This window comes from Schistocerca americana, chromosome 3 (genome assembly GCF_021461395.2).
Source record: "Schistocerca americana isolate TAMUIC-IGC-003095 chromosome 3, iqSchAmer2.1, whole genome shotgun sequence".
Lineage (NCBI taxonomy): Eukaryota > Metazoa > Arthropoda > Insecta > Orthoptera > Acrididae > Schistocerca > Schistocerca americana.
This window is the reverse complement of record NC_060121.1, coordinates 828,014,983-828,042,979: the sequence shown is the minus strand read 5'-3', so window position 1 is coordinate 828,042,979 and position 27,997 is coordinate 828,014,983. Positions and strand designations below refer to the sequence as shown.

The window sequence follows — 27,997 nt, the reverse complement described above, 5'->3', positions numbered from 1 at the left end:
TGTGTGTGTGTGTGTGTGTGTGTGTGTATGTATACACACATTTGAATTACAAAAAACAAATACAAAAAAAATACATGGCGGGAGATTCGATCCGGTGACCTTCGAATTACGAACCCGAGCGCTTACCGCTGCGCCACGACGCTGTAGAGAATTGTCAATCGTAGAGAGTATTTCACCGCAACGGTTTCTTTTAACTGTCGATTTTCTCGACAACGGCTGAGAAGTGCATCTTGGTGCTTTGCCACATTACACCTCTGGCCATGACCATTTATTATGCGCAGTATGAATCGAATCTGAATTTCACAATTGGCGGCCTCCCCTTGTTAGTGGATAATTTTTGTATTAGATGTCATGTAGATTCCTCTGTATGATGACACTTTTGCCATCCAATTGATCTGTTCTTTCCATTTGGGCACAACTGTGATCTCGTCTCTATTTTCTGTTATAAGAATGGATCCCTTGAAAACGGCTACAGAGCCTAAATTGCTACAGCGCCCAAATTGAAGTAAAGGAATATGCAAATGCCGAAAGAGTTATCACTTAGACGATAAAACCATTCGGTTTGTGTTGACAGCCAATTCACAATATACTCCACAAACGAATGTGTTCCACAATTCGCCGTTCAGACAACGTAGTTTCTGTATTACATCCGTAGCAGCGGGGAAAGTGATTCTTCGAATTTTATTGTGACAAATTCTATAAACGTTCTAAACAGATAAATGGCATGTTTTTCGTGGTACACCATTTAGTCTCCTGCCACATACTTCAACCATCAATAAAGAACGAAATAAGGAAGGATAACGTACCATTTTGTTAGACGTCAAGGATTTCAAAATGGTTCAAATGGCTCTGAGCACTATGGGACTCAACTGCTGAGGTCATTAGTCCCCTAGAACTTAGAACTAGTTAAACCTAACTAACCTAAGGACATCACACACATCCATGCCCGAGGTAGGATTCGAACCTGCGACCGTAGCGGTCCCGCGGTTCCAGACTGCAGCGCCAGAGCCGCGCGGCCACTTCGGCCGGCTCAAGGATTTCACTAGAAGCGCTAATCATAATGTGTTTTATAACTTACATACATTCATGAGCTGGGGAACATACCTGCCAAACAATTTTATTTTTACTTTCGTAAACAATTTTCATAGCCTTCACCGGTTTTGGCTCGTTCATCGTCAGAAGAGTAGACATTGACACTTATGGAGCCTTAAAAGTTGTCTGATATTATGATTTAGAACCTACCATAATATGGCTAACTCAAGCTAAGAAACAGATTCCCATAAGCGGGAAGAGGCCTCTTTCTTCCTGACAGGTCGTGACATGGACCCTACTAGGTTCTGAAGCATTGGGGAGCACCATGACGGCCGAATCGTCTCCCATGATTCACTAGAGACTTGGGGCTGGGCACCTGTCGCAAACATTGACTCAGTGAAGTTCCAGATGTGCTCAGTATGAGAATACGTGACCCGTTGTAGCCAAATGATACTCTCACAATTCTGGAGCGATGAAGTGGTGCATTGTCTTCTTCAAATTACAGGACACTAGGATAACGCACACGATAGGACAGTAGACCCCAGTTTCGTTCGCTGGTGACTGACAATGACACATCATGTGGCCATTTCATTTCAAGTACACTAATATAAAAGTACATGCACCAACTGCTGGCTAGCTCGATGCATTGTCTCAGGCCTTTTCAACTTTCTCATACCTCACGCTTTTCAACTTTCTCATACAGAGGCGCGTATCAAACTTCTTCCCAGAAAAGGAAGCTAACGATCAACAGTGAGGGTAGAAGCTTGTTATAAAACATGCTTCCCCTGCAATACTCCTCTCCATTGCGGTTCTTGCTTGACTTGCACACTGCAACCCCATTTAAAATGAACCAGATTAAAATGTGTGCACTATACTTACTGTTAGTAAATCACTTTTGCCCTGCACACCTTACTTCTGAACTGACAGAAATTGGACGACTTCAGACTGTTAATGCTTTGTGCCTAACGAATAATAAAAACAACCATAATAATAAAAACTGTGTACAGCACTATAGCAGCCCTTATATAGTTACAGTTGTGTCGTGCTGTCAATTAATTCATTTGTTTCGAAGCGAGTAATGAAGCAATTTCTGGACTACTACACACATCAAAAAAGTCTTGCCTCACTGTGGTTCCCAAAACGCCTGAAGATAGACTTTGACTGTGGATATTGTATCACAGACACACTCCCTAGGACTGTTCAGAGATGTCCCTAAACCAACCAAAAATATGTAAACAACCATGCATGAGGAGCGCCTATTAGACGGAGAGGGTCCGACAGCCGATCAGTTCCAGTCATTTCACCAGGAAGGAGATACACGGCTCGTATTTTCTGTAGTTCAACCATATCCAGACGGTCAATACCGCTTTTCGATCACGTCCGCATTGTTACTTTGTACCAGGAAGGGCTCTCAACAAGGGAAGTGTCCAGGCGTCTCAGAGTGAACCACAGCTATGTTGTTCGGACATGGAGGAGATACAGAGAAACAGGAACTGTCGATGACATGCCTCGCTCAGGCTGCCCAAGGGCTACTACTGCAGTGGATGACCGCTACCTACAGATTATGGCTGGGAAGAACCCTGACAGTAACGCCACTATGTTCAATAATGCTTTTCGTGCAGACACAGGACGTCGTGTTACGACTCAAACTGTGAGCAATAGGCTGCATGATGCGCAACTTCACTCCCGACGTCCATGGCGAGGTCTATCTTTGTAACCACGACACCATGCAGCACGGTACAGATGGACACAACAACATGCCGAATGGACAGCAAAGGATTGGCATCACATTCTCTTCACCGATGAGTGTCGCATATGCCTTCAACCAGACAATCGTCGGAGACGTGTTTGGAGGCAACCGGGTCAGGCTGAACGCCTTAGACACACTGTCCAGCGAGTACAGCAAGGTGGAGGTTCCCAGCTGTTTCGATGCCATTATGTGGGACCGACGTACGCCGCTGGTGGTCATGGAAGGCGCCGTAACGGAGTACGATACGTGTATTCCATCCTCCGACCGATAGTGTAACCATATCGGCAGCATATTGGCGAGCCATTCGTCTGCATGGACGACAATTTGCGCCCCCATCGTTTCAGGATAACGACATCGCTCGACTAGAGTGGTCGCATATACTCCAGACATGAACCCTATCGGACATGCCTGGGATGGATTTAAAAGGGCTCTTTATGGTCGACGTGACCTGTCAACCACTCTGAGGGTTCTAACTCGAATCGCTGTTGATGAGTGGGACAATCTGGGCCAACAGTTCCTTGATGAACTTGTGAATAGTATGCCACGACGAATACAGGCATGCATCAATGCAAGAGGATGTGCTACTAGGTATTAGAGGTACCGGTATGTACAGCAATCTGGACCATCACCTCTGAAGACCATGTTGTGTGGTGGCACAACATGCAACGTGTGGTTTTAATGAGCAATAAAAAGGGGAAAAATGTTTATGTTAATCTCTATACCAATTTTCTGTACAGGTTCCGGAACCCTTTGTGCCGGCCGCTGTGGCAGAGCGGTTCTAGGCGCTTCAGTCCGGAACTGCGCTGCTGCTACGGTCGCAGGTTCGAATCCTGCCTCGGGAATGGATGTGTGTGAAGTCCTTAGGTTAGTTAGGATTAAGTAGTACTAAGTCTAGGGGACATATGACCTCAGATGTTAAGTCCCATAGTGCTTAGAGCCATTTGAACCATTTGAACTCTCGGAATCGAGGTGATGCAAAACTTTTTTTGATGTGTGTATATACAACTTGGAGAAGACATTTTCTTGAGATATTTAGGATTTGTTACGTATATGTCTCAATCTTATCATCAGCGATGAACTGGACAGAGCACAAAATATGTGTGTAAAGGGCGGACTACGTGAGGGACCTCTGAACTCCACCGCATTAATGCTACTATCTGAGAAAAAATAATTATTGACAACTTATGTAATCAGTACACGAGTCTTACAAAATTATGATAACAGTAATGATCTTTTCAAAACAATTTAGTTTAGTGACAGAAACAGAATCGAATAGTTTAGTTTTTACCCCTCAAAAAATTTCATATTACCCCTCAGGGCGTAATTACCCCAGGTTGGGAACCACAGATACAAGGAGATCTGGCAGTGAACAAAAGCACGGTGAGTCGTTGGGCGAGGCGTCTGTAACCATCGCAACAAAGACCCGCAAACCTCTCCGAGACTGATCTCCCGCGTGCCTGTCGGCCTCAAGCAGCTGTGACTCCTGCAATGATGAAACGTGCAGACACTCTCATTCGAGACAATCGACTGATCACAATAAAAACACTTCAAAGCTCAACTGGACATCTCTGTTGGTTGCGCTGACACATTCGTCCACCAGTGGGGTACTCAGAGGTGTGTGCCCGCTAGATTCCTCGCCGCCTAACAGTAGGCCATAAAGAGCAACGGAGAAACATCTCTGACGAATTGCTTGCACTTTACGAGGCTGTTCGAGAAAATTTTTTATTGACGGTCGTCACTGGCGACTAAACGTGGGTTCTCCACCTCGAACGGAAGCAAAACGACAGTCCATGGAGTGGCGCCACACCACCTCCCCTCCGAAGAAAAAGTTCAAAGCCGCAGCCTCAGTCGGTAAAGCCATGGCGACGGTCTTCTAGGATTCTGAAACGTTATTCTGTTTGTTGTCCTCCCCCATGGCGTAACGATCAACTCTGAAGTCTATTGCACTACCCTCAGGAAACTGAGAAAACAAATTCAAATGGCTCTAAGTACTATGGACTTAACATCTGAGGTCATCAGTCCCCTAGACATGTTGTTTTTGTGGTCTTCAGTCCTGAGACTGGTTTGATGCAGTTCTCCATGCTACTCTAACCTGTGCAAGCTTCTTCATCTCCCAGTACTTACTGCAACCTACATCCTTCTGAATCTGCTTAGTGTATTCATCTCTTGGTCTCCCCCTGCAATTTTTCCCTCCACGCTGCCTTCCAATGCTTAATTTGTGATCCTCTCATGCCTCAGAACATGTCCTAAAAACCGGCCCCTTCTTCTTGTCAAGTTGTGCCACAAACTCCTCTTCTCCTCAATTCTATTCAATACCTCCTCATTAGTTATGTGATCTACCCATCTAATCTTCAGCATTCTTCTACAGCACCACGTTTCGAAAGCTTCTATTCTCTTTGTGGCTACACTCCATACAAATACTTTCAGAAACGAATTCCTGACACTTAAATCTATACTCGATGTTAACAAATTTATCTTCTTCAGTAACGCTTTCCTTGCCATAGCCAGTCTACATTTTAAATCCTCTCTATTTCGACCATCATCAGTTATTTTGCTCCCCAAATAGCAAAACTCCTTTACTACTTTAAGTGTCTCATTTCCTAATCTAATTTCCTCAGCATCACCCGACTTAATTCGACTACATTCCATTATCGTCGTTTTGCTTTTGATGATCTTCATCTTATATCCTCCTTTCAAGATACTGTCCATTCCGTTCAACTGCTCTTCCAGATCCTTTGCTGTCTCTGACAGAATTACAATGTCATCGGCGAACCTCAAAGTTTTTATTTCTTCTCCATGGATTTTAATACCTACTCCGTAGTTTTCTTTTGTTTCCTTTACTGCTTACTCAATATACAGATTGAATAGCATTGGGGATAGGCTACAACACTGTCTCACTCCCTTCCCAACCACTGCTTCCCTTTCGTGCCCATCGACTCTTATAACTGCCATCTGGTTTCTGTACAAATTGTAAATAGCCTTTCGCTCCCTGTATTTTACCCCTGCCACCTTTAGAATTTGAAAGAGAGTATTCCAGTCAACATTGTCAAAAGCTTCCTCTAAGTCTACAAATGCTAGAAACGTTGGTGTGCCTTTCCTTAATCTTTCTTCTAAGATACGTCGTAGGGTCAGTATTGTCTCACGTGTTCCAACATTTTTACGGAATCCAAACTGATTTACCCCAAGGTAAGCTTCTATCAGTTTCTGCATTCGTCTCTAAAGAATTCGTGTTAGAAGTTTGCAGCTGTGACTTATTAAACTGATAGTTCAGTAATTTTCACATACCTGCTCTCTTTAGGATTGGAATTATTATATTCTTGAAGTCTGACAAGGGAACCTCCCCATCGCACCCCTCTCAGATTTAGTTGTAAGTTGGCACAGTGGATAGGCCTTGAAAAACTGAACATAGATCAATCGAGAAAACAGGAAGAAGTTGTGTGGAACTATGAAAAAAATAATCAAAATATACAAACTGAGTAGTCCATGCGCAAGATAGGCAAAATCAAGGAGAGTGTGCGTACACGAGCGCCGTGGTCCCGTGCTTAGCGTAAGCAGATGCGGAACGTGGGGTCCTTGGTTCAAGTCCTCCCTTGAGTAAAAATTATATTTTCGCAAAGTTATGATCCGTCCGTTCGTTCATTGACGTCTCTGTTCACTGTAATAAGTTTAGTGTCTGTGGTTTGCGACCGCACCGCAAAACCGTGCGATTAGTAGACGAAAGGACGTGCCTCTCCTATGGGAACCGAAAACATTTGATCGCAAGGTCATAGGTCAACCGATTCCTCCACAGGAAAACACGTCTGATATATTCTATACGACACTGGTGACGGCATGTGCGTCACATGACAGGAATATGTTGTCGATCCACCCAACTTGTACCCTTGGCGAATGGGTAAAAAGATTCTTCTACCTTGCCAGATTTAGTTTTTCTTGTGGATGTGATAATCACTCCCAAAAAAGTGATGAAAACGTAAGACTTTGTCACATAAACTGAAAATAAAAAATTAAAATTTTCAGTCCAGGGTAGACTTGAACCAAGAACCTGTTCTTCCGCAGCTGCGCACGCTAACCCTGAGACCATGGCGCTCCTTCATTTTTTCTCCTTTATGTTGCCTATTTTACGCTTGGACTATTCAGTTTGTATATTTTGCTTATTTTTTTCGTAGTTCCATACAATTTCTTCCTGTTTTCTAGATTGATCTGTGTTCAGTTTTTCAAGGCCTATTCACTGTGCCACCTTATAACTAAATCTGAGGGGGGTGCGATGGGGAGGTTCCCTTGTGAGGATATTTCGCCTGTCTCATACATCTTGCTCACCAGATGGTAGAGTTTTGTCAGGACTGGCTCTCCCAAGGCCGTCAATAGTTCTAATGGACCCCTAGACATAGAACTACTTAAAGCTAACTAACCTAAGGACATCACACACATCCATGCCCGAGGCAGGATTCGAACCTGCGACCGTAGCAGCTGCGCTGTTCCAGACTGAAGCGCCTAGAACCGCTCGGCCACAGCAATAAAAATACAAATGATCTTTTCCTTCTCCATGTCAGTGCAAGACCTTACACAAGTCTGCGCACCCAGAGGAGCTCACAAAACTGTATTGGACTGTTCTTCCTCATCCACGATAGAGCCTGGATCTCACATCTTGGGAGTTCCATCTGTTTGGCCCAATGAAGGATGCACTCCGAGGGAAGCAGGACTTCGATGATGGGGAGATTATTCAAGCAGCAAGACGTTGGCTCCGACATCCACCAGTACAGTAGTACCATGCGGGCACACAGGCACTCCGAGTAAGATGACGTAATGCCGTCGCATTGGAGATTACGATGAAAACTAGCGTTTTGTAGCCAGAAGAATAAGGAATAATATGGAGTATGGCGAATTCTGAATAAATCCAACCTGATTTCAGAAAAAAATATGTTTCATTACTGACTGAACGCCCCTCGTATTGGCGTGAGTCCCACACGCTTCGGAAATGTTCAGAGTCTTTTGTACGCGGTCGCCTTTGTAGGCGCCCTCTTTCATAGTTCTTGGAGCATTCTGGTCTGGAAGTAATTACTTTCCTTTTCAATTTGGGTCTTCAATTTTTTCGGAGATTGCACTGCCTAATGTCAAGGTCTCTGCCGACATAGTAATCCTTTGTTAGGAGCAATTTTACTGAGTGTTCCTCTCACCGGTTCTGCATCAGCAGACAGGGCAAAAGTCAGTTCTCAAGCATTGAAAGAATCGTGACTCTTCAAATCAAGTGCATTATGAAGACATTTATGACAAGCGACGGCGTGGTGGAAAACGTGCAGTTTCATGGAAGCATTTTATTTGCGAAGCACATGTTTCAAAACTTGCGAAACTGTTTCAGCACATCGCTACGAAATCGATTTGAATCTTACCATTACAAATGGCACTGAGCACTATGCGACTTAACTTCTGAGGTCATCAGTCACCTGGAACTTACAACTAATTAAACCTAACTAACCTAAGGACATCATACACATCCATGCCCGAGGCAGGATTCGAACCTGCGACCGTAGTGGTCGCTCGGTTCCAGACTGTAGCGCCTAGAACCGCACGGCCACTCCGGCCGGCAATCTTACCATTACGAAGGGCCACAGTACTATGGGCGAACGCTAGTGATAGCAGAAACATCTATCGGTTTGTGATTCACTAGGCTCTCTTTCTTACGATGTTGTGAAGATTAGCCAATCAACACTCCATGTGCACAGCATAATCACATTAATGTGACGACCGTCTATGTTTGACGTCAGAGTGCAATAACCACTCACAGACGGCAGGCGGCAGCACTAGCAGTGGAGGGCATATAAAGCGTGTAGGGGGAGCGGAGGTGCGGAAAACGGTGCTGTCTTTGGTTTTGCATTGCGGAAACGGAGAGATTTATCTGGTCAAAGGGTCAGAAGGTCATGGACATTGGCTTTTGGGCCAACGATGGAAGTAATTCCGGAACGGCGTAGTTTGTAATTTGTTCACGTGCGGCCATGGTCAAAATATGCTGTGGATGGCTAAATGGTGCTATCCAAAACCGACGCGGAGGCAACTGTTGTGAACCACGGGCCGTTGAGGACAGGGGTGAAAGACGGCTGCGAAGATGTGTACGGGCGAACTCTTGAGCAAATGACCGCCCAAAAAAGCCAGGGGACTAACAACGGTGAGTCCTTAACAACCACTCAGCGAACGTTACTGCATATGGGCCTCTTGCTGGAGACGCCTGGTTCACGCACCACGCCGACTGCTGCTCATCGGTGACGAAGACTGGAATTTGCACACCAGTACCAAACTGGACGTCCGCTGAGTGGCGACAGGTGGGAGTTTTCAATTGAATAATGTTTTTTGCTCCGTCGGACAAATGGTCCTTGGCACGTACGGCGTGCAACGTCTGAAAGCAAACATCCTGCAATAATCGTCGAAAGGTTCCAAGCCAGAAGAAAGAGCATTATGGTCTGAGAATTGTTTCGCGGCATACCCTGGGTGATCTCGTCATTCTGGAAGGTAGATTCGATCGATAAAAGTATGCATCTATCCTCGGAGCTTTTGACAATGTTGACTGGAATACTCTCGTTCAAATTCTAAAGGTGGCGGAGGTAAAATACAGGGAGCGAAAGGCTATTTACAATTTGTACAGAAACCAGATGTCAGTTATAAGAGCCGAGCGGCATGAAAGGGAAGCAGTGGTTGGGATGGGAGTGAGACAGGGTTGTAGCCTCTCCCCGATGTTATTCAATCTGTATATCGAGCAAGCAGTAAAGGAAACAAAAGAAAAATTCGGAGTAGGTATTAAAATCCATGGAGAAGAAATAAAAACTTTGAGGTTCGCTGATGACATTGTAATTCTATCAGAGACAGCAAAGGACTTGGAAGAGCAGTTGAACGGAATGGACACTGTCTTGAAACGAGGATATAAGATGAACATCAACAAAAGCAAAACGAGGATAATGGAATGTAGTCGAATTAAGTCGGGTGATGCTGAGGGAATTAGATTAGGAAATGAGGCACTTAAAGTAGTAAAGGAGTTTTGCTATTTGGGGAGCAAAATAACTGATGATGGTCGAAGTAGAGAGGATATAAAATGTAGATCAGCAATGGCAAGGAAAGCGTTTCTGAAGAAGATAAATTTGTTAACATCGAGTATAGATTTAAGTGTCAGGAAGTCGTTTCTGAAAGTATTTGTATGGAGTGTAGGCATGTATGGAAGTGAAACGTGGACGATAAATAGTTTGGACAAGAAGAGAATAGAAGCTTTCGAAATGTGGTGCTACAGAAGAATGCTGAAGATTAGATGGGTAGACCACATAACTAATGATGATGTATTGAATAGAATTGAGGAGAAGAGGAGTTTGTGACACAACTTGACTAGAAGAAGGGATCGGTTGGTAGGACATGTTCTGAGGCATCAAGGGATCACCAATTTCGTATTGGAGGGCAGCGTGGAAGGTAAAAATCGTAGAGGGAGACCAAGAGATGAATACACTAAGCAGATTCAGAAGGATGTAGGTTGCAGTAAGTACTGGGAGATGAAGAATCTTGCACAGGATAGAGTAGCATGGAGAGCTGCATCAAACCAGTCTCAGGACTGAAGACCACAACAACAACAAAATTCTCGGAGACCACGGCCACCCCTGCATGCTGTTTCAATTTTCTCGGGACGATGGCCTCTACCTGAAGGACAAAGCAAAGTGACACACAACTCGCAGTGGACGTGCGTTGTTCAAAGACCAAGATCAGTTTACCGTTCTCCCCTAGCCTCCAAACTCCCTTGATGTAATTCAATCGAGAATCTGTGGGACCACCTCGATCGGGCTGTTCGCGCCATGGAATCCTCGACCGAGAAACCTAGCGCAGCTGGCCACTGCACTGGAGTCGACATGGCGCCACATCCTTGGTGGTACCTCCCGAAATCTCACTGACTCAGTTCCTGCACGTTTCGCAGCGGTCTGCCCGGAAAATGTTGGTTATTCGCACTTTTCACAAAAACACTCCGTCCACAGGCCGCAAGCGACCCATCGGGACATCCGACCGCTGTGTCATCCTCCGAGGAAGATGCGGATAGGAGGTGTGGTGTCACCGCCAGACACCACACTTGCTAGGTGGTAGCCTTTAAATTGGCCGCGGTCCGTTAGTATACGTCGGACCCGCGTGTCGCCACTATCAGTGACTCCAGACCGAGCGCCGCCACACGGCAGGTCTATTCTAGAGAGACTCCCTAGCACTCGTCCCAGTTGTACAGCCGACTTTGCTAGCTATGGTTCACTGACTATATACGCTCTCATTTGCCGAGACGACAGTTTAGCTTAGCCTTCAGCTACGTCATTTGCTACGACCGAGCAAGGCGCCATATTCAGTTACTATGTCTTCTGAACAGATAATATTGTGACTCATGTACCGTCAATGGATTAAAGTTAAGTATCAACCTAAATTCGTCCGCTTACTGAATTCTAATTCCTTGTCACGTTCCAGATCTCACGTCAGTATAGTTCTTCCCTCCTCACGTCAGCCTGCGTGAGCTAAAACGCGTGCATTTCGGCCTCCTCTCGTAACACGTGTTGGCTCTTCTGCCAACACAACAGGAGGGACATGGAGTCACCACACCGCTCTCCCGGTCGTTATGATGGTATTCTTGACCGAAGCCGCTACTATTCGGTCGAGTAGCTCCCCGAATGGCAACAGCGCATGGCGGCCTGGATGGTCACCCATCCAAGTGCCGACCACGCCCGACAGCGCTTAACTTCGGTGATCTCACGGGAACCGGTGTATCCACTGCGGCAAGGTCGTTGCCCGCGCTTTTCACAGGTAGTCACATTAATATGACGACTGAGGTTGGTGGAAGGACTTCCACACTGGAACGTCTGTTTTTTTTTTTATACAGCTGGACTGCACGGAAGGGGGTCTGTACAGAGAGGCAAGACCCACGACCTGTGAGACAGCGCCTTCAGTTGCTCGTCTCTCTGGATGCGGATTCCTTCTAACGAGAGCAGAGCGGGCGCCGCCACCCGACTGTTCCAGAGTGGCCACTGGCTGGACTTATCGGTTCGTTTCGAGTCCAATCGAAAGCCAATTTCCGCACGCCGCCCGCGCGGTTTAATTCTTCTTCACAATAGTCGGCTGTGGATTGCACTCGCTCGCAGCCTCCCTCCACGCCCTATCCTGATGAACTGCCCCCGCAAGGCCATTGCTGAAACTGCCTGGAGATAGCCGTCCTTTCCGAATGTGTAAATACAGTACTGCCATACAGCTCGGTAACTTTTCAAAGTGCTGGAGTGCTATGACACACTCTGTCGAGTAATAGAACACAAGGACGCCGTCGTTACGCACGCGACACCTTGCGCTGCGTAATATTTTCAATAACGCCGTGCATAAAAATGGGATTTTTCCGGGACTCGTGACTCGGGTTCTAATTGTGGCAGAAAGGCAGTTTTGTGTTAGCAGAAGAGCCAACACAGTGATACGAGTGGAGGCCAAAGTGCACGCGTTTTAGCTCACGCAGAAAGCGGACTTAATTAGTTTGATACTTAACATTAATCCCTTAATGATGAACGTCGCTCTTGACGGTACATGATTCACAATATTATCTGTTCAGGATACATTCTTGATGTAATTATAGTAACTGAATATGGCGCCTTGCTAGGTCGTAGAAAACGACGTAGCTGAAGGCTATGCTAAACTGTCGTCTCTGCAAATGAGAGCCTATGTAGACAGTGAACCATCGCTAGCAAAGTCGGCTGTACAACTGGGGCGAGTGCTAGGGAGTCTGTCTAGACTCGACCTGCCGTGTGGCGGCGCTCGATCTGCAATCACTGATTGTGGCGACACACGGGTCCGACGTATACTAACGGACCGCGGCCGATTTAAAGGCTACCACCTAGCAGGTGTGGTGTCTGGCGGTGACACCACAGGCAGGGCCACGTGTTTTGGACAGCTCTTGGACTACGTACCATTTGTATACTAAACAGAAGGTCGTCTTAGTGTCAGTATCCTGAAGTGCAGGCTCGATGTTTGAATATTACACTCTGCCTCCAGCTTAGGCAAATGGAACAAATCGGCTGGTTCTTTTTGCACGAGATGTGGTCCGCGGTGGGTCCTAAAGGTCTTACGAGGGCACCATTTAGTTCATGGGCGGTTTCTGATAAAAGCAGAAAAAATTGGTTTTTGGGCGCCAAAATCATGCTGCGGATTCCAAGACCGCTATTCCTAGCAAATGGCTGAAATTTTTACGATGTAATCCTAAGACTCTGACCTCTAACAATCTTGAAAATATTCTTGATATCTTTATCAAATTTCAAGACACAGAGGTTCAAATTTACACAACCTGGACGGGTAAAATTCTTCTTCTTCTTGGTTGGCTCTACAATCCTTGGAGAACTTTGGCCTCCTGTATCACCTGCCTCCATTTTTCTCTGTCCATCGCCTTCCTTCTCCAATTTCTTATTCCCATCGCCTTTAGATCTTCTTCCATATCGTCCAGCCACCTTTTCCTGGGTCTACCTCTTCTCCTTCTCCCATCATATTTTTCCACGAGAATTTTCTTGACACTCCGAGTTTCTGGCATTCTCTGTACATGTCCTCCCCATCTTATTCTTCCCTGCTTAATTTTAAAAACAACATTCATCTGCCCTAAAAGTGTTTGTAGTTCTACATTTGTCTTTACTCTCCAGCCTTCTTCCTCTCTCACTGCTACAAAAATCCTTCTCAGTATCTTTCTTTCCCATCTCAATAACCAGTTCTACTCCTTTAATGTCAATACCCATCCTTCTGATCCATATATTACTATAGGTCTTAATATGGTCGTGTATATTTTGATTTTTGTATTCCTATTAACATTCCTGCAATTAAATACATTCTGCAAGGCAAAATAGCAACGATTTCCGCTCGCTATACTTCCTTGAATTTCTACTGTTACTTTATTGTTCTCCGTTATTACAGAATCTAAATATTTAAATATTTTCACTCTTTTATATTCTTTCCCATTCATTACTATTGAAGTCTTTTGTCCGTTTATATTGGCTCCCCCATCACTATATACTTTGTTTTGTTTATGTTTACTTCAAAACCTACTTCTCTCGCTGCTTCCTCTAACGCATCGTAGTTCCCCTTTAGTGCCCTTACATTCCTTGCCATTAATACTACGTCATCCGCATACACTGCCACTTAAAGTTGCCGATTAGGTATTGTTCCTCCTGGTGCAATACGCACGCAAAATCCGGCGTGAAGCGAAAACGTAGTTCATAAAGCGACTTAACGCGGAGATCTATGCTGTAACCAGAAGGTTCTAGGAACCCACTGTTGCAGTACTGAAGCATATGCAAAAATTTTATACACATACAGCTCGGTCTGAGGTGTGAAATGATACAGATTTGCGTTACTTCAATTTCACATAAGCAAACCAACGAAATTTTACTGTCGCATGAAATTGTTTTCAAATGAGTGATATGCCCTGATGTAGCACGGAAAAGAGGAGAATCGGCGGAAAAACGCTCTATCGGAGCACAAAAAATGTGAATATGCTCCTATTGAAAAGATTCTTACTTAAAAATTGAGTACTAGCTGCTTCGTTCTACATTCCTCAAAACCTTCAAATATTTTCCCGAAACTTTTAGAATACTAAAATACTAGTGCTTTTTCATACTGAGAGAGGAGACAATGGCAGTGAGAAAGAGATGGAAAAATAATAATTGCTGGAAGATAGTATGCGGTAGTTGTGGTGTAGAAAGAGCGTAGGAGGCAATGGCAGTGTGAGAGAAAGAGAGGCGCACAGTGACAGTGGAACTTAGTTAACAGTGAAGAACAATCTAGGAAAAGAGTGAAGGAGACAGTGCCAGTGGGCGAGAAATAAAGCGAAGGAGAAAGTGGAGAGGGTGAGAGTCAGAGATAATGAGAGACAATCCATAAGTATCACAACGAAAGAGAGACAGCAGCAGTGGGAAGGAATGAATAATACAGTAGCAGTAAGACAGAGTGAGAGGGAGAGAGTGACAGTGAGAGTCGGTAGTAGTAGTAGTAGTTGTAATAGGACAGAACGAAGGAGACTGTGGATGTAATACATGGGTCAATGACAGAGAGACTCAAAGAGAAAACGACAATGAGTTGGGCTGAATGAATGTGTGAGTGAGTGGATGGGTATGAGGAATTACAGCGATGGACCAGTGGGTATGAGCGAGTTATAGTTGGGGTAGCGTGCAGAAGTGAGATGTGAGTTGCATGTTAAAAAGAACATGAATGTGGTTGCTTGCTAAAAATTTTGGGAAAATTTTTAAAGTTGCTGAGGAAGGTAGAATGAGGTAGCTGGTACCCCACATTTCAGCCAGAGTCTTTTAAAACCGGGGCGTATTAGCCAATGGACGCTCACCTCGTTCGTGTAGCCCTTATGTTTCTGAATTGTTAAGGCCGGTGGCTGTATCCTTTCTTCGAGTTTTCATGATGTTATCTCGCAGCAAAATGACGCCAGACCGCATGTTACCCATGCTGTCTTGCCCTAGCGTAAAACAGAGGGTGTTTGACTGTTGCCTGGGCTAGAGCACTATCGACTGTGGTAGGCTTAAAACATCGCGTCTTGAATTGCAGAGAGACTGACACATCATCACTCTCCGGCCATTACGACTGATGAACTCATTTACAGAGATGATATAGTGTGGAACCACCGGAAAAATGTTGTAGTATTGATGGCGTGTCAGTCTCTCGACAATTCATGACGAGATGTTTTCAGTCTGGCCCGGGTAACAGTCAAACACGCTCTGTATTATGCTAGAGCAAGACAGCACGGGTAACATGCGGTCTTGTGTTATCTTGTTGAAACATAACGTAACACAGAAGATAGGGCACAGCCACCAACCTTAAAACATCATAAACATAGGGGCTATGCAAATCAGAAGTGAGAGTCTTGTGAAATCGGTGGCACACCATACAATGACGCTAGTCGCAGGGCCCCTAGCCGATAACGAATGCAGACTGCCTAAGGTCATTCTCCTCGGAGCTCCAAAATATTTTAAGATGTATGCAGGATCAGGGCTCGTTTGAAAAGACGAAGTGGTGGTAGTCCTGTCCTCAGTGTTGTTGCCACCTCTCTGCTCTGCAGGAATGGTAGGCGTCTGGTGCAAACGTCATCGCATTGTCTCTGTGGACAGCTGCCTTGGTGAAAACGATCTCATTTCCTGAGTCTGTTTTCGTGTCATCAAACACAGCAGAGCAGACAATGTCTCTCCTCTCAGGCGCTAGACGCGTGGGACTGTAGAGATGCTGAACGGCGTAGAGTATGGCCATCCTGAACCTGTCGATTGCTATAGTAGTCGTCATATTCCGAAAAAAGTGAGCAGCAACGTTTAGGAACGATAAACCACAGTATCTACAGGCAACGATCCTGCCGCTATCGAATCCCGAAACTGCTCATAGATGTTTCTCCTTCTTATACGAGGTATACCACCGTCTTTTTTCAAATTTGTCGTTCAAATTTCGTATCTGATTGAGAAACTTCCAGCTGGATCTTTGCTTGTGTATAAAATGTAGATGGCGTTATCCTACTGAATTTGTGCGGTTGTGCTGAAAAGTTGATTATTTTTCATACTGGAGTTTTGAGCTGAGTTACTGTGCTTGCAGAAAATAATAATGAGTTAAGAATGGGTCTGCCTTTTGCGAGTACACTAGTTATTATTTTGTTTTAACATCTAAATATGTTTCACCGCGGTTGTGGCATTCTCAGGGCTTTTTTTCTTTTATTTTCCTTAAATACATACATACAGATTACTTTAAAGTGTCCAAGCCGCAGCATTATAGCAAGACGCAGTGTTCACAAACGAGCGGGAGAAAAGGTGAAGGAACACGTTCAAAATACGAAACATAATTCATGAATAACAAACTACACCAAATACCTCGCCACATATAAGCTTTACAAAACTTCTTGTGGTGTCAGCGCCAGACACCACACTTGCTAGGTGGTAGCTTAAATCGGCCGCGGTCCATTTAGTACATGTCGGATCCGCGTGTCGCCACTGTGTAATCGCAGACCTAGCGCCACCACCAAGGCAGGTCTTGTGATACGAGAGAGCACTCGCCCCAGTTGTACGAGAACCTAGCTACCGCCCAGTTGTACGGACAACATAGCTAGCGATTGCACGTGCTAAGCCTTGCTCTCATTTGCCGAGAGATAGACAGTGGAATAGCCCTCTGCTAAGTTAAATAGCGACCACCTAGCAAGGCGCCATTTGTATCAGTGCCTATAGCTTACGAGTATTCAAGAGAGATGTATTCCAAGGACTAATTAAAAGATAAGTAATAAGCATCTACATACTTTTCTTCTTATTCATTTATAAGTTCTCATGTTCCAGACTTCACGCCCGTCTGCGTTAGCCTTGCGTGCCCTATCAGCTACAGCATTGTGTCTAGGCTGTATAGTCTAAACACAACAACATTGGCGACGAGGGAAAAGAGTTCTTTCTGATTTCTTACATTTAATTGTCATGGCTTCGCCACATTCTCCAGATGTACTGTCCGAATTTTATCGCTTGCAGAATCAGCAGACGCAGGCGTTATTGGATGCCCTTGGACAGCTCGTCCAGGGTCAACGTGCGCTGCACACCGATGCGGCCGCTGCCGCTTCTTCGCTACCGCTGCCAGTAAACGCTGTTGCACCTCCCTTTCGACCATACGTGGCAGCCGATGAGACCTGGCACGAGTGGTCTCGCCAGTTCAACTTTCATCTAGCAGCCTACAGAATTCAAGGTAATGAGCGGCAGCCGTTTTTGCTTTCTTGTGTCGGTGTGTCCACATACCGTGTGATAGTGAAATTGTTTCCCCGACGCGACGTAGCAGCTCTGTCCTACGAGGAAATTTTGTCTGCATTAGATGCCTATTTCAAAGAAACAGTTAATGTGGTTGCAAAACGGTATACGTTCTTTCGTACAAAACGTACGGCCGGTCAAACTAATAGGGAGTGGGTAGCAACATTGCAAGGACTTACTAGGGACTGTGCCTTTGAATGTGACTGTGGTCTTTCTTATTCAGATACAATGGTGCGTGATGCAATTGCACAGAACGTTTCTGATGTTCGCATACGGGAGCAAATTTTGAAACTAGTTAATCCCTCCCTTCAACAAGTGATAGACATATTGGATAGACAGGACACACTTGACTGTGCTCAGGAATCTTTTGAAACTTCGCCAGCCGTGTGTAACATTAACCGGCCCGCTGGACGCGCTGCGCGGCCCGGTAACCGGGCCTCGCGCACGTCCGCACAGCTGCCGCCGCGCGCTAAGCCACGTGTGCCGCGCCAGCCCACAAATGTAGTGAAATCGTGCCCGCGGTGTGCTACTAGACATTCGCGTGAACATTGCCCGTCACGCCAAGCTATTTGCTTTTTCTGCAATAAGAAAGGACATGTTCAAAGTGTTTGCCAGAAAAAGCTCAGATCAGACAATCACAATCATTCCAGGCCCTTTGCTTCGCGCCGGAATCGAACCAAGGACACTCAGGCTCGTGGACCTTCGCCTATGGACATTCATGTCGTTAATTCCGCTTCGTCCAGTGACGCTTTCTCTAATGGTAACTGTGTTCGTCCCACAAAAACTGTGCGTCGACGTCGCCGGAAATCACGTCAATTAGCAAGTGATTCTGTACAAGTGTCTGTTCCAATTGCACAAAACAGTCGCTCTTGTCATCAGCAGAACAATAAACTTTTTGTGGACTTAGACTTTGAAGGCAAAGTGATACCATTCCAGCTCGATACCGGAGCTGCAGTTTCATTGCTCAATCATGACATGTACAAACAACTGGGCAAACCTCCATTGCGTTCCGCAAATGTTAAGCTAACTACATATTCCGGACAGAAAATTCCTGTGTTAGGACAGTGCAGCCTTCTTGCAACATACAAGGGACAAACAAAACTTGTGTCATTTTACGTTCTTCGTTCTTCTTCTGCAGCGAACTTGTTTGGTCTAGATTTATTTCAGTTGTTTAACATGTCTATTGTAAATCAGGTCCTATCAGTGAATCAGACTGTGCCTACAGACAGTGTTTCTCGGCTGTGTGACGAATTTGCAGACATTTTTCCACCGGGCTTAGGTTGCGCTAAAAACTATGAAGCACATTTAGAACTGAAGGTAAACGCGCAACCGAAATTTTTCAGAGCGCGCAATGTTCCCCACGCATTGCGTCAGGAGGTCGCAAGAACATTACACAATGTAGAATCACAAGGTGTGAGTGAATGTGCGCAATGCCTCTTTCATTTCAGCTCCGCTTCATCGCTTACGCCGTAAAGGTGTTCCGTTCGTCTGGACGACGGAATGTGAACGCGCCTTTCGCCAGTTGAAATCGGCGTTGCTTTCTAATACTTGCCTTACGCCATTCGATCCCCGGAAACCCCTTTTGTTGATGGTAGATGCATCGGATTTCGGGATCGGTGCTGTGCTTGCGCACAAAGTTGGCTCCCATGATCGCCCTATTGCCTTTGCGTCCAAATTGCTCTCGTCTGCGCAAAGAAATTATTCACAGATAGAGAAAGAAGCTTTGGCTCTCGTGTTTGGTGTTACTAAGTTCCATGATTTCTTGTATGGTCGTCACTTTACCATCATCACAGACCACAAACCTTTGACATCGCTTTTTCATCCGACCAAGCCTGTACCTCCACGTACAGCGCAGAAATTCATTCGCTGGTCTATTTTCCTCTCGCAGTACCGCTGCGATATCTTGTATCGGTCCACTGCTAAGCACGGAAACGCCGATGCGTTGTCCCGTTTGCCTGTTGCTGAGGATAAAGCATTCGATTCTTCCGAACTTGCTTGCATGTTCATTGATTCGGAAACCGATGAAGTGGTCGAATCGTTTCCGATTGATTTTCGTCGTGTCGCTACAGCCACAGCTGCTGACCCTGTCCTTGCTACTGTTTTACGTTTTGTTGCTACACAATGGCCTTTGTCCAAGTCTCGGATCGAGGATCCGTTGGTTCGCCGATTTTTTGCTCACAAGGAGAGACTTTTTGTTCGACGTGGTGTTTTGTTGTTGCGTTCTGATAATGATCAGTCCAGAGTCGTGGTCCCACGTTCGTTACAGTCCTCTGTTTTACGGCTTCTCCACCAAGGACATTGGGGTATAGTGCGAACGAAACAACTTGCTCGTCAGCACTGTACTTGGTTCGGAATCGATGCTGCGATTACGAATATGTGTTCTTCGTGCCCGGCGTGTGCCGAACAACAGTCCGCACCGCCGCGGAAAGTCTTTGCGTGGCCAAAAGCCACTTCCCCTTGGCAACGCTTGCACATTGATTTTGCTGGTCCATTCTGGAATGCTCGATGGTTGGTTCTGGTCGACGCCTTCAGTAATTTTCCTTTTGTTGTCCGGATGTCTTCCACGACGTCCTCCGCCACCATCCAAGCGTTGTCTGCTATCTTTTGCATTGAAGGTCTTCCGCAGACTATTGTTTCCGACAATGGCCCACAATTCATGTCCGCAGAATTTCAGTCATTCTGCCAGGCCAATGGTGTTCAACATCTGACATCCGCGCCGTTTTCGCCTCAGTCCAACGGTGCCGCTGAACGATTGGTCCGGACTTTCAAGTCACAGATGTTGAAATTGAAAGAGTCGCATTCTCGGGAGGACGCATTGTTGCTCTTTTTGTCTTCGTATCGCTCTCAGCCCCAAGATGGTCGCTCGCCGGCTGAGTTGCTCCACGGTCGTCCTCATCGTACCTTGATGTCTTTGCTGCTTCCGCCGCATCAGGTTCCTGTGCAGCGGCAGACTCCTGCTTTTGCTCCAGGCGACGTTGTATTTTATCGCAACTATCGAGGTTCACGGCGTTGGCTCGCAGGGCGCATTCTTCGCTGCCTCGGCCGCGCGATGTATTTGGTTTTGGGGGCCTCTGGTGAGGTGCGTCGGCATCTCAATCAGCTGCGCCTCTGTCGTCGCTCGGGTTCTGCCGCTCCCCGTCTGCTTTCAGCGACGGTGCCGTCCGGTCAGCGCCCTGGGGACCCATCTACTGGCTCGCCTCATCCCCAGGTGTTACCGACGATGCCTTCCATTTTGCCCCATGGCGACGCGCCGCCGCCGCCGCAGCAGCAGCAGCCGCCGCCGCCGCCGCCGCCGCCGCTTGTTCTCCCGCCGGCGCCGCCCGCATTCGACGCTTCGTTGCAGCCGCCAAGCGCCTCCCAGGGTCACGCGCCGCCGATCGCTTCCCGTGACCAGCTGTCCTCCGCCATGGAACTCCCGCCCGTTCCGGACCACATGACGTCATCGCGCGTCGGCTACCCCGACGCAATGGAGGTTGATCCTTCGGTCCCTCCTGTCTCTTTACGGGCGCATACACCGCATGTTGACGTGCACCCTGGACTAGTTTTTCAGGCGTTTCCTAGCTCCCCTCGGACCGAATGGCCGGGTGCGGGTGGCACAGCCTCGCCTGTTGTTAGGCTCCCCACCTCATCGCATACGTCAACATGTGGTCCTCCCCACGGCGGGCGGAAGCCTTATCACACGACCGTTCGCCGATTTGCGGGGGAGGAATGTGGTGTCACCGCCAGACACCACACTTGCTAGGTGGTAGCTTAAATCGGCCGCGGTCCATTTAGTACATGTCGGACCCGCGTGTCGCCACTGTGTAATCGCAGACCTAGCGCCACCACCAAGGCAGGTCTTGTGATACGAGAGAGCACTCGCCCCAGTTGTACGAGAACCTAGCTACCGCCCAGTTGTACGGACAACATAGCTAGCGATTGCACGTGCTAAGCCTTGCTCTCATTTGCCGAGAGATAGACAGTGGAATAGCCCTCTGCTAAGTTAAATAGCGACCACCTAGCAAGGCGCCATTTGTATCAGTGCCTATAGCTTACGAGTATTCAAGAGAGATGTATTCCAAGGACTAATTAAAAGATAAGTAATAAGCATCTACATACTTTTCTTCTTATTCATTTATAAGTTCTCATGTTCCAGACTTCACGCCCGTCTGCGTTAGCCTTGCGTGCCCTATCGGCTACAGCATTGTGTCTAGGCTGTATAGTCTAAACACAACACTTCTACTTATATCCACACTTTTAGCCCAACTACAAATAAACAAGCTTGGCACACAAATACAAACTTGTCACAAGTCAGGACTAGCCAAATACTACAATAGTAAGGCCCAAAACGGGCATATGCCAAGAGTTTTACCTGAAAATACATTTTAAAAATTGGATTATAAACAAAAATTCAATGCAGACGATTTTCGAAAATCCCTTATGTTTTCTGATGACATCGTGCACTAATTTGGACCTGTGGTTGACTACGGTAAGCAACCACAGGACACACACAATATAAAATAAAAGGTAAAACGAATGTATCATTTAAATAACGATAACATCTAAGTTAACATATTTTCTAATATAAATATGTACGTATGAATGTATATCAGAAATACATTAGGTCTAAAACTTTGCTTCCTCCGTTTTGCAATAGACGGCAGTGGTTGGTCATGGGTGTAATACAATAACCTTAGGCATCTGTAAACATAATGCCATAAAAACATTAGTCGATTTGTGATTGCAACATAAAGTTATTCTCGATTAAGTACGTCAACTTACGTACCAATATCTCGCCATTTGCGGGAAGTTTTAATTTTCTGCTCTAACATGAAGAAACCCCCGGCTGTGGATTTTAAAATGCTGAGTAAGACCAATGGTGAGAGAACTAGTAATGGAAGAACGTGCAGAGAATGTTTTCAACGCCTTAAGAACGGTGATTTTGATATCGAAGACCGGCATGGCGGCAGAAGACAGAACGTTTTCGTAGCTACTGAAACAGACGAAGACAGTCACAGGACATCATTATCGAAAGCGATTGATGCCTTAGAGCCCAGCACTGAAACACAAACGGCCACAATATAGCGATAGACACGTAAAGGTACTTTTGCAGCAGGTCAGTGCTCGACCCCATGTCGCAAAACCCGTCAAAATACACATAGAAACGTTAAAATGAGAAGTCCAACCTCGGGCATGGATGTGTGTGATGTCAGGTTAGTTAGGTTTAAGTAGTTCTAAGTCCTAGGGGACTGATGACCTCAGATGTTGAGTCCCACAGTGCTCAGAGCCATTTTTGAGAAGTCCTATCCCTCCCGCCGTATTCTCCATACGTTGCTCTGTCTGACTACCACATTTTTCGATCAGTGGCATACAGACTGGCTGACCAGCACTTCCTATCATATGAACAAGTGCAAAATTGAATCGATTCATGGCTCCCCACAAAAGACGCCCAGTTCTTCCACTACGGAATTCATAAACTATCCGAAAAATGGGAGAATGTAGTGGCCAGCGACGGGCAGTGCTATGAATCATAATTTTTCTGTAAGTTTTCCACAATAAAATCCCGAACTTCGAGAAAAAACGGCGTAAGCGAAGTTGTAGACCTAGTAAAAGAAAAAAAAATCGCTGAAGATGCCACAACTGTGGTGAAACATGATTGTGTGTTAAAACAATTTGTGTACTTGCAAAAAGACGGACTGGTCCGTAATTAATTAGGCTACTTATTTGCATATCCATGAATGGAGCACATTTGATGTCAATTTGACGATTCTTGTATGACGTCTTCATGATGTTGCAATTTTAATGGTCATCAATTCATGTCCTTATTTTAGCAAATTACATTCTCTTCTGGCAACTCCATCGCTAATGCACCTTAACAAAAGCAACTCGCCTGTAGAGGAGCCGCCTGCGAGAACTTGACGTATGGTCTGTACAATGTTGACAATGATCATATAATGTTGATCGTCGGTAAAGCAGATGCCAGACTGAGATTCATTGGAAGAATCCTAAGGAAATGCAATCCGAAAACAAAGGAAGCAGGTTACAGTACGCTTGTTCGCCCACTGCTTGAATACTGCTCAGCAGTGTGGGATCCGTACCAGATAGGGTTGATAGACGATATAGAGAAGATCCAACGGAGAGCAGCGCGCTTCGATACAGGATCATTTAGTAATCACGAAAGCGTTACGGAGATGATAGATAAACTCCAGCGGAAGACTCTGCAGGAGAGACGCTCAGTAGCTCGGTACGGGCTTTTGTCAAAGTTTCGAGAACATACCTTCACCGAAGAGTCAAGCAGTATATTGCTCCCTCCTACGTATATCTCGCGAAGAGACCATGAGGATAAAATCAGAGTGATTAGAGCCCACACAGAGGCATACCGACAATCCTTCTTTCCACGAACAATACGAGACTAGAATAGAAGGGAGAACCGTTAGAGGTACTCAAGGTACCCTCCGCCACACACCGTCAGGTGGCTTGTGGAGTATGGATGTAGATGTAGATGTAGATGTAGATGCAAGTGGAAAAGCCGAGAAGAAAGCGAACCTACCCAACACCGACTCAAATGAAGGCCTCGACGCTTGTTGGTGACGTCACGTCAGCTAGGCATGGCGAACGCCAGGTCTGTTGCAGGCGGAAACGCCTGGGCGTGCTTATCACTATAAATCTCTTATTTTTGGACAGAATGTTTGGTATTGTTTTGGATTCTGCAGTTTTATTTAGATGAAAGATTTTCTTACTATCGTAAAGCTACAACTGAAGATCATACACTCCTGGAAATTGAAATAAGAACACCGTGAATTCATTGTCCCAGGAAGGGGAAACTTTATTGACACATTCCTGGGGTCAGATACATCACATGATCACACTGACAGAACCACAGGCACATAGACACAGGCAACAGAGCATGCACAATGTAGGCATTAGTACAGTGTATATCCACCTTTCGCAGCAATGCAGGCTGCTATTCTCCCATGGAGACGATCGTAGAGATGCTGGATGTAGTCCTGTGGAACGGCTTGCCATGCCATTTCCACCTGGCGCTTCAGTTGGACCAGCGTTCGTGCTGGACGTGCAGACCGCGTGAGACGACGCTTCATCCAGTCCCAAACATGCTCAATGGGGGACAGATCCGGAGATCTTGCTGGCCAGGGTAGTTGACTTACACTTTCTAGAGCACGTTGGGTGGCACGGGATACATGCGGACGTGCATTGTCCTGTTGGAACAGCAAGTTCCCTTGCCGGTCTAGGAATGGTAGAACGATGGGTTCGATGACGGTTTGGATGTACCGTGCACTATTCAGTGTCCCCTCGACGATCACCAGTGGTGTACGGCCAGTGTAGGAGATCGCTCCCCACACCATGATGCCGGGTGTTGGCCCTGTGTGCCTCGGTCGTATGCAGTCCTGATTGTGGCGCTCACCTGCACGGCGCCAAACACGCATACGACCATCATTGGCACCAAGGCAGAAGCGACTCTCATCGCTGAAGACGACACGTCTCCATTCGTCCCTCCATTCACGCCTGTCGCGACACCACTGGAGGCGGGCTGCACGATGTTGGGCGTGAGCGGAAGACGGTCTAACCGTGTGCGGGACCGTAGCCCAGCTTCATGGAGACGGTTGCGAATGGTCCTCGCCGATACCCCAGGAGCAACAGTGTCCCTAATTTGCTGGGAAGTGGCGGTGCGGTCCCCTACGGCACTGCGTAGGATCCTACGGTCTTGGCGTGCATCCGTGCGTCGCTGCGGTCCGGTCCCAGGTCGACGGGCACGTCACCTTCCGCCGACCACTGGCGACAACATCGATGTACTGTGGAGACCTCACGCCCCACGTGTTGAGCAATTCGGCGGTACTCCACCCGGCCTCCCGCATGCCCACTATACGCCCTCGCTCAAAGTCCGTCAACTGCACATACGGTTCACGTCCACGCTGTCGCGGCATGCTATCAGTGTTAAAGACTGCGATGGAGCTCCGTATGCCACGGCAAACTGGTGGACACTGACGGCGGCGGTGCACAAATGCTGCGCAGCTAGCGCCATTCGACGGCCAACACCGCGGTTCCTGGTGTGTCCGCTGTGCCGTGCGTGTGATCATTGCTTGTACAGCCCTCTCGCAGTGTCCGGAGCAAGTATGGTGGGTCTGACACACCGGTGTCAATGTGTTCTTTTTTCCATTTCCAGGAGTGTAGTTCTGTATTACTGAATCCTGTCGAAACAAACGTAGATGAATATGAGAAGACGCTTTGCCCCATTGCAAGCTTCGGAAATTTTACATTCAAGTAACTATATTTACTTGAGCCATTTTGCTATCGAAACTTACCCGAACCCCCTTACAATGAACTCGTTTCTTTTATTTGTTTATTTTTTTTCGTTTGACATCATCACTGGAAATGTGGACTAATTTACATGTGTAAATGTCCAGCTGTTGCCAGTCATTAGATTACAGTCGTTTTCAAAGAAAGGAATTCTAAACAGGAAACAAAATAGCTTAATACATCGAAAAAATACTGCTGGGCTTAAACTTTTTTAAACATGCGCATTAGAAAAGACAAATATTCCCCTCTTGCAACTGAAAGGAGAAACTTTATAAGATAAAAAATTTTTATTTGATAAAACAAGTATCTCTCTTTTGCCCCCTCCCCCTTCCCCAACGTGTACAATCGAACGATATTTCATTAACATTTAGTGCTCCTCACCCCATAGTCAACCAAGATACCTAAAGAAGAGCACCAATATGTTCACAGTTTCTTGTAAAAGCAACCCAGTACAAACGTAACTTCCTCAGATTTACAAATAAGATAAAGAAGCACGAATTCTGTTGCTGCTGGACAATGAAGTTGTTTTTGTATGTCAGTCCTTAAAACAGGTGGAAATTTAAGTTCAGGAGTACACTATTTGTTAAGATGTGTAATGAACTGCACAATTGATTGATTGCAGAAATCTCTCAGAACAATGTGTGTTGGTCAACTACCGCCAATAGTTTCACATTTTCCTGTGTCGGGGAGGGAGACACCACCATTATGAGTACGCCTGCAACAGACCTGGCGTTCGCCGTGCCTAGCTGACTTGATGTCACGAACACGCGGCGAGGCCTACCTTTGAGTCGGTGTTGACCTACCTCGATGGTTCACCGAAAGACCTAAAATAGCGGGACACAACACTTAGGAATTCGAAACGAACACGACCCAGTGTTCGCTTGTGTTCGCTCCTGTGTTAACCAGTGTTTACTACTGTGTGCGACTTTGGTGTGCCGGTGGCGTGTTTGCAGCGCGGCTGATGGAGCGTGACGTGACACGACACGTGCCCAGGGCGGGGGAGGGGGGAGGGGTGAGGAGCGAAGGGGCGGTCGCCCGTGCTGCACCGGAAGGGCGACGCCGGAAATTGCGCGGATGGAGCGACGCGCGCGGCGAGCTGCAGCCGCCCACGCATCCACCCACCCACCCGTCCATCCATCTCCACCGACAGACACCTGCCAACCCGGCATGACACCGCCTGTAGCGCCTCTGACGGGCTCTTCGCCTAAACTCTGCACCGTCTCACCCTAGCGACACTGCGCCACTGTTGTGACACTGCAAAACGGCGAGTGTAGCGTCGTTCTACCACGTTCACAGGCAAATAACAAAGCTCAATCTGGACGCGGTGGTATGTTCGGGTGTTATTCTTTGTCTGCCGCTTTTAATGCACAACCCGTTTCTACGAGCGGTGTTCAGTAAGGAATGCAACACTTTTTTTCTGAAGGCATGTTGGTTTTACTCTGGATTTCGAAACTCCATATTATTCCCCTCTCTTTTGGCTACAAAGCCGTAGTTATCAATATAATCTCCGTTCAATGCGACGGCCTTACAGCACCTTACCGGAAGGGCCCGTATGGATTTCAGGCTACCTATCGACAGGGGATCTCAGGTTGATTCCGTATTTCTGGATTTCCGGAAAGCTTTTGACACCGTTCCTCACAAGCGACTTCTAATCAAGCTGCGGGCCTGTGGGGTATCGTCTCAGTTGTGCGACTGGATTCGTGATTTCCTGTCAGGAAGGTCGCAGTTCGTAGTAATAGACGGCAAATCATCGAGTAAAACTGAAGTGATATCAGGTGTTCCCCAGGGAAGCGTCCTGGGACCTCTGCTGTTCCTGATCTATATAAATAACCTGGGTGACAATCTGAGCAGTTTTCTTAGGTTGTTCGCAGATGATGCTGTAATTTACCGTCTAGTAAGGTCATCCTAAGACCAGTATCAGTTACAAAGCGATTTAGAAAAGATTGCTGTATGCTGTGGCAGGTGGCAGTTGACGCTAAATAACGAAAAGTGTGAGGTGATCCACATGAGTTCCAAAAGAAATCCGTTGGAATTCGATTATTTGATAAATAGTACAATTCTCAAGGCTGTCAATTCAACTAACTACCTGGGTGTTAAAATCACGAACAACTTCAGTTGGAAAGACCACATAGATAATATTGTG

At 46.4% G+C, this 27,997-nt stretch overlaps 1 protein-coding gene and 1 pseudogene across 1 annotated transcript in view; both read right to left on the bottom strand.

The window, feature by feature from the left end:
- LOC124605202 (kazrin) overlaps positions 1–27,997 on the bottom strand; it is a 1,111,833-nt gene that overhangs the window by 998,292 nt on the left and 85,544 nt on the right. The gene's annotated exons all lie outside the window — the stretch shown is intronic.
- LOC124608104 lies at positions 11,450–11,567 on the bottom strand (annotated as a pseudogene).